The following is a 20155-nucleotide window of genomic DNA, read 5'->3' as shown; positions in this document are numbered from 1 at the left end:
CAGCGATACGATAGACAAAAACAAAAAAATGTTTCATAATCGCTAAACCCGAATATAACAAACTATTTATAATAATAATACGAATGACCTGTTTCGTAACCTCGTTCATGCTACTACAGCGGTTTTTCTGGAAAACGTTCTTTGGTTCTCAACAGATAGCGGCGATCTTTTGTATTTACGGGTGCTAGCAACGCAATAGCTGAAGGTTAGTAGAAGGTTTAGCTTGTTTATATTCACAGTTCTCAATACATAGACAGTTGGATATGAGTTCATCAATTACTACAGGCATACTATAGGCGACCGCGAAAATGCTTTATAATCGCTAAAACCGAAAACAACTAAATATATTATATTAAATATATTTATAACAATAAATATCTTTTAAAAATAAAGTCGGCGTATACGATGACTTTGAAATAAAGTTAGCAATTGACTTTTCTAAATAAATAAATACAATTAAACAAAAGTTAAACTATTGTGTTGTGCTTTTCTCTTGTAAGCTGCATATTCACCGCTTGAAATGTGTGTTAGCATTGTCAAACCACACATTAGTGTGAGTAGATAAAAAATATACTACGGGAGAGCACTTCATATGTTTCCTCATATGCCTTGTTATGAGTATTTTTCTTCACTATCGAAATATATCGTATGTTTATATTTGATTTAAACGCAGTTTTCCTTCGACACATTTAAATCACACGTCAATAGCGCCGTCATGCGAAAATGGGTCTTATGCGTTTCGGCAAGCGTTTTTTAAACCCAACATGTGCTTTTGCGCAGTCAGGCCATAGGCGATGCTGTTCGCTTTAAAATCACTCAATATGTTATGTTTCTCCTTACCAGAAGGTGAGATAGCTGAGTGGGCTATTTATATGATGGGCTCATATGGAATAAGACCCATTTTCGCATGACGAGGGTCATTACAAATCTCATTGCGAATTGAAAATGCCACATTTAAGAACAATGCTTTTTGATACAAAATTGAATTCAAAATAGCAAACTGGTTAATAAAGGCAGCCTATCCACACATTTAGGAATGATTTCCAGACGTGCTGACCAAGTACGGCAAACATTGTGGTATGATAATTAAACGATTTTCTCTTATCGTGACACTATACTATTTCGCTAATGATTGTTTTCTCATCTTGGAGGCGAAAGTGAAATTCTGCGAGATGGATTGTAACGCGTAATTGTAACAGGGCCACAATTTGTGTCTTTTGAGCATACAGAGAGTAGTCCGGAATTCCTTACACTGAACAGCGCTACATCCTTTGAATTGAGCACATACGCCCAAAAGCGCATTAGTGCTCTATACCTATGTTTATGTCAGCGTTGTTGACACCGTGTGAACTGCTCGGGTAACAAGTAAAGCATAAACAGCTATGTTTATATACTTTTATTCCTCCATATACAAGATACGAAGATTATTGTATATTTTGAATGTGTATATGGTGTCAAAATTTTAAAGTTTTGTACAAGGAACTTTCATTATGAATATATATTCTTGGTGAGATAGTCATTTGATACTAGAAAAAATGTTCCTTTACTATGATGGTGACTGCAAATTTTCTTGATATTAAGTTCTCATTACCATTTTCATCATACTTTCTATGCTTTCAGAACTTCCAAAAAGCATGTTGTTTTTTATGTTGTCTTAGTTATTTCTATGAAATAATAAGGATGATAAAAAGTGCACACAAAACTCGACCCGTGCGCTATGACACACATTTTATAAAGTTGAATGGCGTGTGTTCATTTCAAACTTGCGATTGGATTTGAAAAATGAATTGCGTGTTAAATTATGCAATAGCGAACATCTTCAGTGCCTTCAGCGCTTTGATTATGGAATAAAATGGATGCATGATTTACATGGATTAAATAGTGTGAGTAGTTAAAAAAGAGCCTATTACTGTTGATATATTTATATCGATGTACAATCGTTTGTATAAGGAAAAAGATGTTATGTCTCACAGAATGAGTGATGCCAGTTTATTAGGTTATGCGGGATTAATGCGCAGTTCTGAATTGTTACAATTAAAAGTGTGCGATATTATGTTTGATAATACATACATGAAAGTGTTCATTGAATGCAGTAAAACAGCAAGTATAGAGATGGTTCTTGGATAGTGATTGCTAAATCCGGAACTATTTCATGTCCATATGTGAATTTGCAAAAGTATATTGATTGGACTGGTTTAAATGGTGATGATTTTCTGTTTTGTAATTTATCTAAGACAAAGACTGGACATATACCATGAAAGAAAAAAAATCGATGTCATACACAAGCTTACTTGGGCAGTTAAAAGAAGCGTTTAAACCGCATGTTGAAGACATTAATAGTTTTGGTTTACATTCGCTGAGGTCAGCAGGAGCTACTAGTGCTGCTAATCAGGTAGTAAGGGACAGACTCTTTAAGAGACATGGTCGGTGGTCTAGTGACAGTGCAAAAGACGGTTACGTGAAAGATGATATTGAAGCTAGATTATTAGTTTCTAAATCACTTGGACTGTGAGATTTACACTTAGTGTTATTGAATTCTTGTCATTCATATATCATATTGCCCGAACTTTTATTTCATGCGGGAGTATGCAGGCTTATCCAATATAAAAGCTGTTTATCTCATATGTGTTGTTTTCATTTGAGAGAAGACGTTCGGGTGAGAGGGAAATATAATTTTCCTAGTTTGAACAAAGTGAATTAGAGGAAAATGTATTTCCCTCGAGTAAGAAAAGTCGCCGCTAGAGGGCGTTGTATAAAGGAATATGCGGGTTGAATGCACGAGTAATTGTCATTTAACTTGGCGATACTGACCGGTAATACACATTAATTTTCCAAAAAAAAAATAGGTAAAAGGCTATGAATGACAAGTGTTCTCATGAATATATATATATATATATGATTACCATGTTGCAAATTTGTAAGAACATCGAATGTATAATAATGATGTCTTTTTGTATGTTGCATAAACGCATGGCGAATTGCATTATGTCATCCGGTAGTATGCAGGCTTATCCAATATAAAAGCTGTATTTCTCATATGTGTTGTTTTCATTTGAGAGAAGACGTTTGGGTTCGAGGGAATAGCTCTTATTAAACTACCGTTCACATATGGAATATTTAGAAACAATATAATAAGTATATATAATCTTCTGCTTGAAATACACTAGTTTTTACTATTTCATCTTCTTAATTAAATGCTTATTTTATGGATGGCTTCGAGAAAACATACCTGCCGTAATAACATAGATGGAAGGTTACATGGTAGGTTAGTGTACATAATACATTCGATCAATTAAGATATTATCTCTATCTATTCTCATATATTCAATCGCATTTCCTGCATTCTAAAAAACTACGTTTAGAACACCTAAACTTTGAAATTGTTACTTGTTAAATCAAAAGCGGCAGTTAAGTCATTCACATTATTTATATACATACATTGCACTCATGTATGGGCCTTTGCTAATAAATGTGAGGTTGTGTGTATAATAAAAGAACCTCACAATTGGCTGGGCCTATGAGTTTTGCATTATCTTTTTCTGATGATGTTTTAACAACGAATTTTAATGTCGGATTTTTGCATTTTATGTACATTTTGGAATTGTTCATATGGAACGTTCTTCGTAAAGGATGACACATATAGTTTATCCCATACAAGGTGTCCTTTCATGCTTAGTACATGTAATTAGTTTTTATAGTTATTAGTTAGCGTAAAAATAATCTATAAAGTATGTGCATATCATCGGGCGATGACCATGTACATCAAAATAAAAATTCTTGAAATCGCAAAAAGAAACAGAACATTTCGTTTAATACATACATGCTTTCCCAATTAATTGTACTGTTATGTACCTTTTTATATTGTAAATAAACTATTAAGTTGCAATAGTTTAATGCAGTTTGATAATTATCGTAGTTTTCAAGTTAATACATTTCACCATGCGTAAATTATTTTGTCTCGTTCTTCTTACGGACAACGTCAAATTATTCGCCAACAACAATTGGAACAAGTTTAAACATTTCGTATAATACATAACTGCATCAAAAAAATGTTCAAAAAGTAAAAATTGTCAATTTTAGAGTTATGTCGAATATACAATCTTTTACAATGCGGATATAATACAATAAATTCATCCTGACCACATGAATATTCAACTAAAATTCGTACCCGATTCTAAATTTAGATGATACATATCGTGATTTATTGATAGGGGGGGGGACAGCTGTAAATATTCATGGAAAGAACGGCCAATATATTTTCAAACTATTTTTTCCTCTATTCTGAAGGAAAATAATGCGAATGTTAACACAAAATTATTTATTTTGTTACCTGCTTCTCAAAATAAAAATATAAATGTTTGATGATAAAATGCAATACTACTATTATTAATATAAAGTTTCACATTCGTAATTAGCAGGTATGTAGTAGAAGAGGTTATTATTAATAAAAAATCAGTTGGAATCAAAAGATAGTCGCATTATTCTCATCAATCAATGTATGTGTCCAACAACGAGAAATACCAAGAGGCAGGAACGACCGATAAAATGCATTTACTTAAGGAAATAACACGCGAGTGAGTACATTAATGAAGAATTCAATCACCTCTTAAAACTATAAAGATGAAAATAAAACACCGGTAACATCTTATTTTTATAAATTGTCTTTGATTGCCCGCGCACTGTTTATTTTCTGATGTATCTGAAGTCTGTTCACTATATTATTTATCATAACGTTCGTTTATTTAGAATGCAAAATCACTTCTTTGTTTGTATGTTCCCTTGTGTTCGAGTAATACCTGAATCCAACCCGATAACTACCGCGTTAAACTATCGGGATCATCAAGATACATTACGGTTAAAGAAAAGGAAAATACTGAGCCGATACGCATTAGTTTGAGGCTTGATTCATTATTAAACTAATTTCGAGTGACTTACGAATTGTATTAAGACAAAATGTCAACATATATACAAAGGCGGGATGGGGCAGACACAATTGGATGTAAATCTTTTGTTAAACAGACCATCACATATGTAAGGCGTTAGGCGAGGTAGTGTTATACAAAATAAACTTAACTACAGTGATCCAATAAATGCATGTGCAGATGTTTCATGTTTGGATTCAGCGTACAGTGATGTTTAAACCATGTATGCACACAGCTTGCTAACCCGCCTTTTGTGTACACGAAGAAATCGATTCGGGCGACTTTTAAATATATATTGTTATCATTTAAAACTTAAATTGTTAGATAATTTTTAATTATTGTCTTCATTTATTTCAATCCTATATACATTCGTGTCATTATAACAATACCAAACTATCACTCTCAGGAGTTGAGTTTTTTTAAATAAAACATTGAATTACATTTATTGGGTATTTAAAAACATATTACGTACTGTATATACTATTCTACCACGGCACGTGACTTGTTTTCTATATACGAAGAAAGAAAACTACTGTTGGTTATTACCCCGATATACCAACGGTTGTTTAAAGTGAAGTCACTTTGATTGTCCGCGCACTGTTTATGATTGAAGACGACGTCATTTGATTTTAATTGTTGTGGTGACATCACATTTTCGCTGAAAAGCTGAGGACGTTCCGATGCTTGTTATCAAACCACTCGGGCTACGCCCTCGTGGTTTAATTCCTACGCATCGGAACTCCATATCGTTGGTTATTACCGCAATAACCAACGGTTACCCGTCGATTATTTCTTAAACAATCTTAATTTTTATCCAAAACTGATCCATATTTTCAAAAACATAAACTGAACGATATGTTTATGGGCCGTCCTCTGTGAAAAGGGGGTTAAATGATAGTTTTCGTTTAAAGAAAGTCTCTTCTTAGCAGCAATCCAGTTTAGGTGGAAACCGTCGTCCCTGATTAGCCTGTGCGGACTATACAGGCTAATCTGGGACCACACGTTACGCTCATGCATTAAAACCCTTTTCTCAAAGCGAGTCTCATATGTTTTCTTTCCAATATATTTTGTATGCTGATACTTTAGTTGCTTATGATTATGATTATAATGCTTAAGGTGAAATTGATGGGGATGAAGATCATGATGAATCGGCATTTCCTTCGTACAGTGTCATGCAGTTCGTACAGTTTTCCTAGTGTCTCTATGTTTCGTTTAGACATATGAAAATAGTTCAAAGGATAACGAGCTTGTCAACGAAATTTTAACACGTTTGTCAATACTCTACCTTATACCTTATATGAATGCATTTACATGTAATTAATCACAAAGGAAGACTTTTATTATTACCGATGTCGGGCGATTTAACGATCTATAACAGATGTTAACATTTGTTTAAACGCGTCGTTAATACATCGCTCCACCGGTGGCAAATACTTTCATTCAGTGAAAGTGTAGGCAAAGAAAATAAAATGAAGTAGTGTTTCGTTGCACGTGAGGAATGTGGCAATTATTATGACAATTTAAAACTCGGTATTAAATCGGTCGAGCGCATAAATATGTTTCGAAACATGTTAGTTTGTATTATAATACATGCACTATAATGATCCCTAGAACAGTTTACTGAGTTTTTGTCAGTTATTTATTTTCGCCATTTTAATCACGCATATATCCGCGATAATGCTTATAAAGTGAAAGAAACTCACATCCAACAACACTCAGACGTATAACAAGTGTAGATATGGGGATATATTTATGTCAATTTCTGATGGTTGTCGATTATATTCAGTTCATGTTCAAGTTTTTTTTAATATAGTACCCGCTTCATGATTTATGTGACTGTAATACTGTCAATAAAGCATCTTCGAAAAAACTTTTCGGAAACTGTTTGCAGTAATAGAAGCGTTCGTTGTGGTGTAATGGATATAGTGTCCGCCTAGCGAGCGAGATGTCACGGGTGTACGAGCGAACGCGAGATTGACTTCGGGTAGCTTTGGAAGCACGACATAGTTCTCGCGACATAGTTCTCACGACATAGTTCTCACGACATAGTTCTCACGACATACTGTTCGAGAAGGCTGCTTCTTGAGTATGAGCCCCGCTCTTTGCATGTGCGTTCAGTATCGTCCCAGATTAGTCTGATAGCGGGGTTTAATGCATGTGCATTCAGTATCGTCCCAGATTAGTCTGATAGCGGGGTTTAATGCATGTGCGTTTAGTATCGTCCCAGATTAGCCTGATACCGGGGTTTAATGCATGTGCGTTTACTATCGTCCCAGATTAGCCTGATAGCGGGGTTTAAAGCATGTGCGTTTACTATCGTCCCAGATTAGCCTGATAGCGGGGTTTAATGCATGTGCGTTTACTATCGTCCCAGATTAGCCTGAAAGCGGTGTTTAATGCATGTGCGTTTACTATCGTCCCAGATTAGCCTGATAGCGGGGTTTAATACAAGTGCGTTTAGTATCGTCCCATATTAGCCTGATAGCGGGGTTTAATACATGTGCGTTTAGTATCGTCCCAGATTAGCCTGATACCGGGGTTTAATGCATGTGCGTTTAGTATCGTCCCAGATAAGCCTGATAGCGGGGTTTAATACATGTGCGTTCAGTATCGTCCCAGATTAGCCTGATAGCGGGGTTAAATACATGTGCGTTCAGTATCGTCCCAGATTAGCCTGATAGCGGGGTTTAATACGTGTGCGTCCAGTATCGTCCCAGATTAGCCTGATAGCGGGGTTTAATACATGTGCGTTTACTATCGTCCCAGATTTGCCTGATAGCGGGGTTTAATGCATGTGCGTTTAGTATCGTCCCAGATTAGCCTGATAGCGGGGTTTAATACATGTGCGTTTACTATCGTCCCAGATTAGCCTGCTAGCGGGGTTTAATACATGTGCGTTTACTATCGTCCCAGATTAGCCTGATAGCGGGGTTTAATGCATGTGCGTTTACTATCGTCCCAGATTAGCCTGATACCGGGGTTTAATGCATGTGCGTTTACTATCGTCCCAGATTAGCCTGATAGCGGGGTTTAATACATGTGCGTTTAGTATCGTCCCAGATTAGCCTGATAGCGGGGTTTAATGCATGTGCGTTTACTATCGTCCCAGATTAGCCTGATAGCGGGGTTTAATGCATGTGCGTTCAGTATCGTCCCAGATTAGCCTGATAGCGGGGTTTAATGCGTGTGCGTCCAGTATCGTCCCAGATTAGCCTGATAGCGGTGTTTAATGCATGTGCGTTTAGTATCGTCCCAGATAAGCCTGATAGCGGGGTTTAATGCATGTGCGTTCAGTATCGTCCCAGATTAGCCTGATAGCGGGGTTTAATGCGTGTGCGTCCAGTATCGTCCCAGATTAGTCTGATAGCGGGGTTTAATGCATGTGCGTTTAGTATCGTCCCAGATTAGCCTGATAGCGGGGATTAATGCGTGTGCGTCCAGTATCGTCCCAGATTAGTCTGATAGCGGGGTTTAATGCATGTGCGTTTAGTATCGTCCCAGATTAGCCTGATAGCGGGAATTAATACATGTGCGTTTAGTATCGTCCCAGATTAGCCTGATACCGGGGTTAAATGCATGTGCGTTTACTATCGTCCCAGATTCGCCTGATAGCGGGGTTTAATACATGTGCGTTTACTATCGTCCCAGATTAGCCTGATAGCGGGGTTTAATGCATGTGCGTTCAGTATCGTCCCAGATTAGCCAGTGCAGTATGCAAAAACGCTAATCAGAGATGACAATCCCCGCTTTTAATATATTTTTCGTTTAAAGCGAGTTTCTTCTTAGCGAAAATTCAGTTAAGCCAGTGTCGTCCCCGACAAGACTGTGTGGACTCCACTGGATAATAAGGGACGAAACTTCAAGCACATGCATTTACACCCGTTTTCTTATAGCGCGGCTCCATTTTTTTGTCTTATGTGATGCGTTTTACATTTAACCAAGTAAATATTACGACATAATTCTTGGAAAAGCCATATTTTTAATACACGAAATTGTACCCGAATTCTGATAAGCGGAGAGCCTGCGTGTCACATTCACAAATAATTTTACCTGACACTGTTCTTAACACAAACTCTAAGGAATACTGGTAGTTATCTATCCGTGTCCGTCTAACACTAGACAGAGCCTCTCTTGATCGTATTAATGACTGATTAGCCGCGATAGGCAGTGTCAAATTCAACTTCATAAAAAATCGATCAAATATGTACTCGAGAAGAAGGCTGAAGCCCATTGTTAATACTCTGAGACACTTACAGATAATACAAGAACTAAACAACGCACCTATTTTCGTACCTTTGTTAAAAATACTCACATATTATGTTATTCACATACATAGATAGAATTGAACCGCCGTGTAGTAGTGAATAGTGTGTCCGCCTATTGATGGGTTGTTCAAGGGTTCGAGTTCCACTGTGGGAGCGTTCATAAGATCTCCCACAGAGACACCAAGTACTGGTTCTACCTAGGACCCAGGACTCCTTGTATGCTCCAGTAAAGCCCTGCACTTAATGGGAAGAAGAATAAGAACAAGACTAAGAAGAAGAAGTAGAAGAAGAAGAAGATGGTGATGAAGAAGAAAAAATCAAATGATAATCTAGTATAGATACACTATAGATATATACAAGTCCATTATAATTATTGTATGCACTAATACATATTTAATTTAGCCTCGTTCTGGGAAAACCTGGCTTAATGTATGCGAACAAAATTATATGCCTATACTGGATTTTCGTTTATAGGGGTCTTTTTTCTAAACGTAAAATTCGATAAACGCGTCAAGTGTCGTCCCTGATAAGCATGTGCAGACTGCACAGGCTAATCTGGGACGACACTTTACGCACATGCATTAAGACTGGTTTTCTCAGAACGCGAGTCATAACGTCATTCAGGAGTCGCACCAGGAAGGATAAAACATAACCCATTTGTGCCGATTGGACTCTCCCATCCTTCTAAATCGGATCAATTTATTTCCAAAATTAGGGATGTCTAGTATATTTATGTCCATATTTAGAATATTTCGTACAGAAATTCCTTTAAGCAAACTACTCTGTTTGCCAAGGCCTTTTTCTAGACGCTAGACATAAATGGGTTAAGTTTTCGATAAGAAACAATAAGTCCTTGTTAATATACTTGTAAATAATTTACAACATTTATAAAATAAACCTGCTGAAACGTTTCTCCCCCCCCCCAAAAAACAAACAACAACAAGAAAACGGATCAGTATTTTTAATTTAAATATACATAATAAACTACAATTTAAAATATCGGTAGATTGCCCTGTTTACTTTTCAACGGCAGATTTATAGCAATGGTAAGTGTATTTACATGTAGTGTGTTTATTTAGCCATAAAATATGACCCGTGGCTAATACATGCATCAATGCGCCAGTCAAAGTTACAACCTGCTCAGGTATACGACGACTTTTATGTTTTAAAAAGTTAGGGTTGAAAAAAGCAGCGCATTTCATAATTCATAGTCCGCAAGTGTTTTTTTTGTGTCTTTGGAAAACAAATGACATTGTTAATTATTAGTTAGTAACCGAATTCGCAATAATATGAAGACAAAGTAAATATTTATCGGTACCCTTTTCGATGATGAAGATAATGATGATAATGGTGGTGATGATGATGATAATAATGGTGCTGCAGATGCGGATAGCTCTATTTATAAAATACAAGACCATAGGCGAGTTGCATTATATAAATATTATATATGTAGAAAGCATTATATTCTCTAATATGATTTAAATTAATAAATTAATTGTATAGATGTCTATTAAATACTTTTGTTTATGATACGTTTCCCAAAATAAACCTGTTCACCTTTCCCGACAGAATATTTGCAATTTCAACGAGACCGCGTTTACAATTAAAGTAGCTGTCAATGCGCTGTTTTTTCATCCGCAACCGCAATTATGCTAATTTAACGATGAAGTATATAAACACATGACCGAATTCTTGACACATCAGGTCTAATGTTACTTTAAACAATAAGTCACACGAAAACATACGAGCTTCGCTCTGGAAAAAATTGCTTAATGGTAAAGTGTCGTCCAAGATAAGCCTGCGAAGTTCGCACAGGCTAATCAGGGACGACACACGCTTGTATGTTTTTTTTGTTTAAAGAAAGTCTCTTCTTAGCAAAAATCCAGTTTAGGCGGAAAGTTTTGTTTCTGATTAGCCTGTGTGGACTGCACAGGCTAATCAGGGATGACAATTTACGCACCTGCATTTAACACCCTATTCAAGGAGCGAGACTCATATGTTATATTATATCTAAAAAAGATAAGTTTCTTACCTGTTGCTGAGCCATAACTGCACACGAACACTGAAACATCAAAATGCACAATGCATCCAAAGATCGGGACGCGCTCAGTTGTATTACTATGAAAACCTTTATCAGACCATATGATACCATAACTTTCACAAATTACCATTATATTAACGTCACGTAAACCTTTGAAGTAGATCTTGCATTTTTTACATTCAACTAAAACGCAAAAATCATCATACAATTATGAACAGCTTACACTAGACTGACTCGCATGTCCAAAAATTGCTAGTGCGATGGGTATCAAAGGTAAAGTCATAATAACGTTGCATCGTTAAACCTCGCATCCGAAACAGCGAGTTCAATCCTGATATATCCCAGCCGAGCGCATATTTAAAATTCGTACATTTATAAAAATGACATTAACATCGATCCGGTTACAATCCAGTCTAAATATCACACAGCTTTCGTCAACCGAAGAGATAATGGTTGTTTCTTCTTGATACACGTTAGCCTTTGTTAAATTATTTCGAATTTCCCACAGAAAAGTATCTTCCTTCAAAAATGAATTAAACCGGCTAATCGTTTTATAAATTCGATGCACAGAAACGTATATAATTCGCCAATTACTGCACAGGTGTACAGCGAAAGTTGATTTCGACCTCCGAACGCAAAGTTTACATTTGATACTCTATTATATTATAGTTTCGATGCTCCATTTACTTCACTTATATACCGCACACAGTAACAGATACCGGTAAACTATTTTAATGATTTTTAGGTAGACTACGAAGGTACATTAAGATCAGCAACAAAAGTAAATGTGTCCGAAAGGTTGACGGCTCTTACAGATTGTAATTGCTAAATCTTGTGTGGCTGTCTTTTGAAGTGATTTTTTACATAAGAAAACTTTTAGCAATGTTTTACCGCATTGCTTAACATCGGACTACTTTGTATGTCGTTTTAGTAAAAAAGGTATTCGCATAGAGATGGCCCACCACTATTCATTACAAAGGAAGCAAACTAGTATTCGCTTTCGTAATTTTTTTTATTATATTTATTTTGTTTAACCCATTTATGCATAGCGTCTAGAAAAAAGGCCTTGGCAAACAGCGTAAACCCAGATGAGACGCCGCATGATGCGGCGTCTCATCAGGGTCTGCGCTGTTTGCTTAAAGAAATTTTTGTAAGAAATATTCTAAATATAGAAATATATATACTAGACATCCCTAATTTTGGAAATAAATTGATCCAATTTAGAAGGATGGCTGAGTCCACTAGGCATAAATGGGTTAAACGGGTTTACCTTATCTACAACATTTTTATTGGTGAAACGCAGGAACGATTTTTTTCATGTACTTCGCAATTTGCCTACGATGGACAAGTGCGTTGTCTGTTCTCTTTTCAAATATTAAATAGTATGCATTGTATTCAGCATCAGTGAGTGACTCTTGGCCAACTCATGCAGGATCACGGTCAGTTCTCATGTCTTTTAAAAACTTGATGCTGAGTCCGATATTTAAACCAAAGCCAAAAGAGGTGTGTGTGTGTGTGTGTGTGTTTCACTAATGTCTCAAAACATTTTGTTCCATGTATTTTTTTCCCAATCAACTAAAGGTATTTATTTGAAATGCCAATATCTTTGAATATGTCTTTTTCATTTAAATATGTAAACATTGGCGTGATACATATGTATAATATTCAAATAATAAATGAATTTATATAGCACAATGATCTAGTGCATCAAATATAGTACAAATAATTTTGCGCTGAAATGTGACCGTGAACTCAACCGTGAATATACAGCAAAGATGACGGTCGGCATGGTAACATATGGCGTGTTGAGTAAAAGAAAATAGACACCCGTTCATGCCATATATATATGCATGGAAATTGTTATTTCTATTAGATTTTTATAAAGTCTTCCAATTATGCTTTTCTAAAAAACATGACATTATAGAATGTGCGCAAAAAAACAAACACTATTTATTGCAGTGTGATGTATAGAAATGAAGAGGTAATAATTAAACGCGTTTCATTATTCACATCGTTGTTTTTACATTTTGACAGATGTTGAAATGAATATTCAAAATGCCAGCGATAAGGAGAATACACATTTCTACCAACACGACAGACCCTAGTTTTGTGTGTCGACCCTACACTTTTTTTCAAATCCACGTTGAATATTTGCTCACTTTTGCTACACTAAATCATATATAATAAATAAATTAGCAATTGCATATTAAGTGAGAATGTTTTGCAAATATATTTTTAGTATTTCTGTCATTCAACAAAAGGTGTTAACCCATTTATGCCTAGCGTCTACAAAAAAAAGCCTTGGCAAACAGCGTAGACCCAGATGAGACGCCGCATGATGCGGCGTCTCATCAGGGTCTGCGCTGCTTGCTTAAAGGCATTTCTGTAAGAAATATTCTAAATATAGAAATAGTATACTAGACATCTCTAATTTTGGAAATAAATTGATCCAATTTAGAAGGATGGCAGAGTCCACTAGGCATTAATGGGTTAATGGCGTGTGTGTCATAAAATGTAAATGAAATAATTTGGCCGACTTACATACCACATTTTTTTTATGTTAGTTGCTACCAAAAACATGTTTGTTTGGCCTTCCTACCGCCGTAGTGTCCAAATAGTTAAGTCACAAACATTCGACAAATCGTTTTGTATAGGAAGACGCCACACGAAAGTTATTTACTTATTCATGTCACCAAATCCCTTACAGCGGTTACCTCCCCTAGGTGTACACGGTTACCTCACCTATATGAACATGGTTACTTCCCCTATTGGTTCTCTGTACACTTTATTTTAAAATAACCACTCAGGGTCGGCGTCCCATTCTTTCACATACAATATATGCCATCATACGAAAATCCTTCGAGATCCGGGCCCGTATTCACCAACAATTCTGTACTTGAGAATAAAGAATAAAGAAAATTCTTTATTCTTTACTTTTCTAAGAACGTTCTTAGGTCGAATCTTTATCGGTATTCACCAACGCTATTTTTAGCGTTCTTTACTAAGAATTATTTGTTATTGATGTAAGCGACCTTGGTACCCGGCATTTTCGCTAACGCATATAAAACTCGGAACCGTTTACATGTCTTCTGTCACAACATACAAGATGGCGGACAACAACGCTAACGTTGCTATCAATGCTACTAGTAGAAATCGTTGGGCTGAACAGGAGGAAACTGTTATAGCCAACGAAATAATTAAGAACTATGATGTCCTGTTCGGCCCAATGACCGGTTGTGGCGCACTTAAAATTGGAGAGGTTCGAAGGAGAGGCTGGGAAGCCGTGGCAAATGTTCTAAACTGGTTTGTACTTTTGGTGTTATCAATTGTCCAAATTTTGGAAATTCTAGCAGAAGGAATATTTGTACAGTTAATTCATTATTTTGTTTTTAATTATTGATTATAATAAAATTGTTAATTTGTGCAATGTTAAATATTATGTGACATAAATATAAAAAGCAGTATCGTAAAAGTACCTCTTCTCGAACCTCACCTCTTTTCGAACCCTTCATTTATTTACATGTTCCACTTTGGACTAAACTCCGGTGACATCGCCCTTCAATTAACGTATGCTTCACCTTTCTGTGAACTTGCATTTGGCCTAATGCAGAATGTATCATACAAAACATCAAATAGATACAGTGATAAAAATTACTGAATTTAAAATAGTGTATAAATCATTTGATTAAAAAAAAATCACATCAAAAAATTGTTGGTCCTAACTGCGTATGTTGTTTATGCAATAACGACGACAATGTCCCCACAAAAATGAAGTGCAACTGAATGATTTCCCTTGGATAAATGTTCTCAGTCAAGGTCATTTAGACAAACACAAATCTGGCACTCACCAGCAATGGACTGAAATCTGGATTTTAGAGTTTTGCACTCTTCCCTGTCAGGAAACCGTACGTAACGGCGAGCTAGTCGAGCTATTGCTCGTCCAACTCGTCGGCAGCATCTTGATACGGATGGCTGACTGACTCGAACAGTGTCTCCTACGACGAGTTGGAAGGATCCAGTCGCCATGGCACGAAGAAATATGCACAGCTGCTGGATCGGCAGGAGAGGAGAATTCCTCAGCGTTCCAAAGTCCAGAGAATCGGCGACCAAATTTAATAAGGTCAGTATAGTTGCCGGAATAAATCGGTATCTCCTATAAACCTCTATTTCCGACAAACCGTCTAGATTTTCTCTGTCAAACAATCTTCTACGCGGGACATTTTCGACGTTTTCAAACAAGATATTGGCGTAACGCATAACGCGAACGGCCATCTTGGAAGCTTAAAGAATTATTCTAAGAATGCCCCGAAGCATTCTTAGAATTTTAAAAAAAATTCTTTATTCTTAAGAATTTTCTTTAGCAAAATGAGTTCGTGAATAAGACTTCATAATTTTTTCTTAGACTTAAGAATGTTCTTTATTTTCAAGTCTAAGAATTGCTAAAGAATTGTTGGTGAATACGGGCCCTGGAATGATTTTTTTTCAAGTATTATATTATGAAAAGTAGTATCATTTCCATGTGTATTTTTAAAAATTGTCACTACTGTGTATACTTTTAGGTTAATAATAAGAAATAAATTACCTACATTAACAAAGTAAAAATAACAACCGGAAACTTTTGTACCACGTGTCTCGGCTATCACCACGTGGTTGGTAATAATGGCAGGGATTTGATCGAGCTATGCTGGTTCCAGTAAAATCAAGTACTACTACTACTACTACTACTACTACTACTACTACAACTACTACTACTACTACTACTACTATTATTACTACTACTACTACTACTACTACTACTACTACTACTACTACTACTACTACTACAACTACTACTACTACTACTACTTTTACTACTACTACTAGTACTACTACTACTACTTCTACTACTACTTTACTACTACTACTTCTACTACTACTACTACTACTACTACTACTACTGCTACTGCTACTTCTACTACTACTACTACTTCTACTACTACTACTACTACTACTACTACTACTACTACTACTACTACTACTACTACTACTACTACTACTAAAACTGCTACTACTAAAACTGCTACTACTACTACTACTACTTCTACTACTACTACTACTACTACTACTACTACTACTACTACTACTACTACTACTACTACAACTACTACTACTACTACTACTACTACTACTACTACTACTACTACTACTACTACTACTACTACTACTACTACTACTACTACTACTACTTCTACTACTTTTACTACTACTACTAGTACTACTACTACTACTACTACTTCTTCTACTACTTTACTACTACTACTTCTACTACTACTACTACTACTACTACTACTACTGCTACTGCTACTTCTACTACTACTACTACTACTACTACTACTACTACTACTACTACTACTACTACTACTACTACTACTAACTACTACTACTACTTACTACTACTACTACTACTACTACTACTACTACTACTACTACTACTACAACTACTACTACTACTACTACTACTTCTACTACTACTACTACTACTACTACTACTACTACTACTACTACTACTTTTACTACTACTACTAGTACTACTACTACTACTACTACTTCTACTACTACTTTACTACTACTACTTCTACTACTACTACTACTACTACTACTGCTACTGCTACTGCTACTTCTACTACTACTACTACTACTACTACTACTACTACTACTACTAAAACTGCTACTACTACTACTACTACTTCTACTACTACTACTACTACTACTACTACTACTACTACTACTACTACTACAACTACTACTACTACTACTACTACTACTACTACTACTACTACTACTACTACTACTACTACTACTACTACTACTACTACTTTTACTACTACTACTAGTACTACTACTACTACTACTACTTCTACTGCTACTTTACTACTACTACTTCTACTACTACTACTACTACTACTACTACTGCTACTGCTACTTCTACTACTACTACTACTACTACTACTACTACTACTACTACTACTACAACTACTACTACTACTACTACTACTACTACTACTACTACTACTACTACTAAAACTGCTACTACTAAAACTGCTACTACTACTACTACTACTTCTACTACTACTACTACTACTACTACTACTACTACTACTACTACTACTACAACTACTACTACTACTACTACTACTACTACTACTACTACTACTACTACTACTACTACCTCTACTTCTACTACGACTCCTACTACTGCTACTGCTACTAATACTTCTACTACTGCTACTACTACTTCTACTACTACTACTACTCCTTCTACTACTATAACTGCTACTTCTACTACTACTACTACTACTGCTACTACTTCTACTACTACTACTACTCTACTACTACTAATACTACTACTACTACTACTACTTCTACTACTACTACTACTACTACTTCTACTACTACTACTACTACTACTACTACCACTACTAAATCTACTGTTACTACTACTACTACTACTACTACTTCTACTACTACTAGTTCTGCATTTTAGATGGTCGCTTTAGCGACTGTCTAAAGTGCTAAGTGTAAAATTCATGTCGGTACGGCCTAGCTACTAGGAGCCCAATTCCCGCTTACTACGCGTATCCGCGCAAGAAAGAGTTGTATATTTTATGCAAGAGGTTTGAGTTCTCCAATTATGTTTATTCACAAATGGAAACATTATATTAATATCGTGTTAAATGCAATAGTTTCGAATGGTGTTTTATAGAAAAGAATAAAAAAGCATTGATCGTATTGTACGTGTCGCGGGGGAGATTGTTTATGAATGATTAACTAGTACACTTTCTGCTGCGTCTGCGTGACGTAGTATATTCGCTCATCTCATTCATAAATCTGAGGCTGGCGATAAACAAAGGGGAGTCCGGGTGAGAATAACGCACTAGTATAAGGTTCGCTTATTTATATTCACAGGTCTCAATTAATAATACGTTGACCACGAGTTCAACAATTATTACAGGGATACGAGAGACAACATAAAAAAATGTTTCATTATCGCTGAAACCGAATATTAAAGGGATCTTTTCACGGTTTGGTAAATGGAAAAAAAAAAAGTTGTATTAGATTCGCAAATTTTCGTTTTAGTTATAATATTTGTGAGGAAACAGTATTACTGAACATTTACCATAGTCCAATATAGTCATGATATGTATCGTGTGACGATTTGAAAACCTTAAAATTATAAAGCGTTGCAACGCGAAACGATTGCATAATTTGGAGAGTTCTGTTGTTGTCGTTTAAATTTACGAAACTACGAAGATCGCTTATATAAGGTATAAAATACTTAGATTGTGTATATCCGGCGGAATAGCCGAGAGGGCTAATGCGTTTTTACTTCAGACTAACTCCATGACTCCGGGGGTCACTGGTTTGAGCCCTGGTACCGGCTATTTTTTGTTGCTTTTTTTATTTTATTCTTGATTTTTTTACTGGAGCTTTTAAAACCCAATGTTAACATTTATCAATATAAAGCATTTAATGACAAACTTCAAAATATGCCAAAATCTGTGAAAAGGCCCCTTTAAAAAACATTTGAATATAACAAGAATATTCTCTAAAAAATGTAGTCTTGCTGTTTTGAAAAAAGGTTTGGAATTTTGGTTTCTAAATAACTTAATTCAAAACAAAAGTTTAATTATAGTGTTTTTTACTTGTTCGTCGCATATTTACCGCATTATAATGTGTGTTATAATAGGCAAACCATATATTAGTAATATTCAACCTGCCTTCGCACATAGAAGGAATAGGTCAATTAGGTGCTGCGTTTCCTTTGCTTACTTCAGTTAGAGGTCAATTCTTTACGTAATAGCAATCACAAGGCCCCGGCTTCAACGGAATTGCGGAGCGTTCTTACATAATTAAAGTCGTAGTCGCATGGTATTTGCGTTTAGCGTCCTATTTCGTCACGTGGTTCTTTTTCGTGGGTGTTTTGGCATTCATGATATGAGGCTATTAATAGATGCGCCTGTCGATAAACAAAGGAAAGTCCACAGGCAATAACAACGCAATAGGATACTTTCTCACTTACAACTCAATGACGAGTACAGGTCGTAAATTGAGGCTATTAATAGATTCGGGAAAAAGTTGACGCTTATTTATATTCTCAATTTATAAAACGTTGAACATAAGTTCAACAATAACTTCAGCGATACGATAGACAAAAACAAAAAAATGTTTCATAATCGCTAAACCCGAATATAACAAACTATTTATAATAATAATACGAAAGACCTGTTTCGTAACCTCGTTCATGCTACTACAGCGGTTTTTCTGGAAAACGTTCTTTGGTTCTCAACAGATAGCGGCGATCTTTTGTATTTACGGGTGCTAGCAACGCAATAGCTGAAGGTTAGTAGAAGGTTTAGCTTGTTTATATTCACAGTTCTCAATACATAGACAGTTGGATATGAGTTCATCAATTACTACAGGCATACTATAGGCAACCGCGAAAATGCTTTATAATCGCTAAAACGGAAAACAACTAAATATATTATATTAAATATATTTATAACAATAAATATCTTTTGAAAATAAAGTCGGCGTATACGATGACTTTGAAATAAAGTTAGCAATTGACTTTTCTAAATAAATAAATACAATTAAACAAAAGTTAAACTATTGTGTTGTGCTTTTCACTTGTAAGCTGCATATTCACCGCATGAAATGTGTGTTAGCATTGTCAAACCACACATTAGTGTGAGTAGATAAAACATATACTACGGGAGAGCACTTCATATGTTTCCTCATATGCCTTGTTATGAGTATTTTTCTTCACTATCGAAATATATCGTATGTTTATATTTGATTTAAACGCAGTTTTCCTTCGACACATTTAAATCACACGTCAATAGCGCCGTTATGCGAAAATGGGTCTTATGCGTTTCGGCAAGCGTTTT

General features: G+C 35.7%; 1 protein-coding gene across 3 annotated transcripts in view; it reads right to left on the bottom strand.

Moving 5' to 3' along the window:
* LOC127841501 (uncharacterized) overlaps positions 1-20155 on the bottom strand; it is a 62671-nt gene that overhangs the window by 34840 nt on the left and 7676 nt on the right. For 2 of the 3 annotated variants that reach the window (XR_008031041.1, XM_052370370.1), the window contains exon 3: positions 11220-11249. The exons of the other annotated variant lie outside the window; for it this stretch is intronic. The gene's annotated coding sequence lies outside the window, so the exon portion shown is untranslated. The remainder of the gene's footprint in view (positions 1-11219; positions 11250-20155) is intronic. 3 annotated transcript variants of the gene reach the window in all.

This window comes from Dreissena polymorpha, chromosome 8 (assembly GCF_020536995.1).
Source record: "Dreissena polymorpha isolate Duluth1 chromosome 8, UMN_Dpol_1.0, whole genome shotgun sequence".
NCBI classification, from domain to species: domain Eukaryota; kingdom Metazoa; phylum Mollusca; class Bivalvia; order Myida; family Dreissenidae; genus Dreissena; species Dreissena polymorpha.
This window is presented reverse-complemented; position numbering and strand designations above follow the sequence as displayed.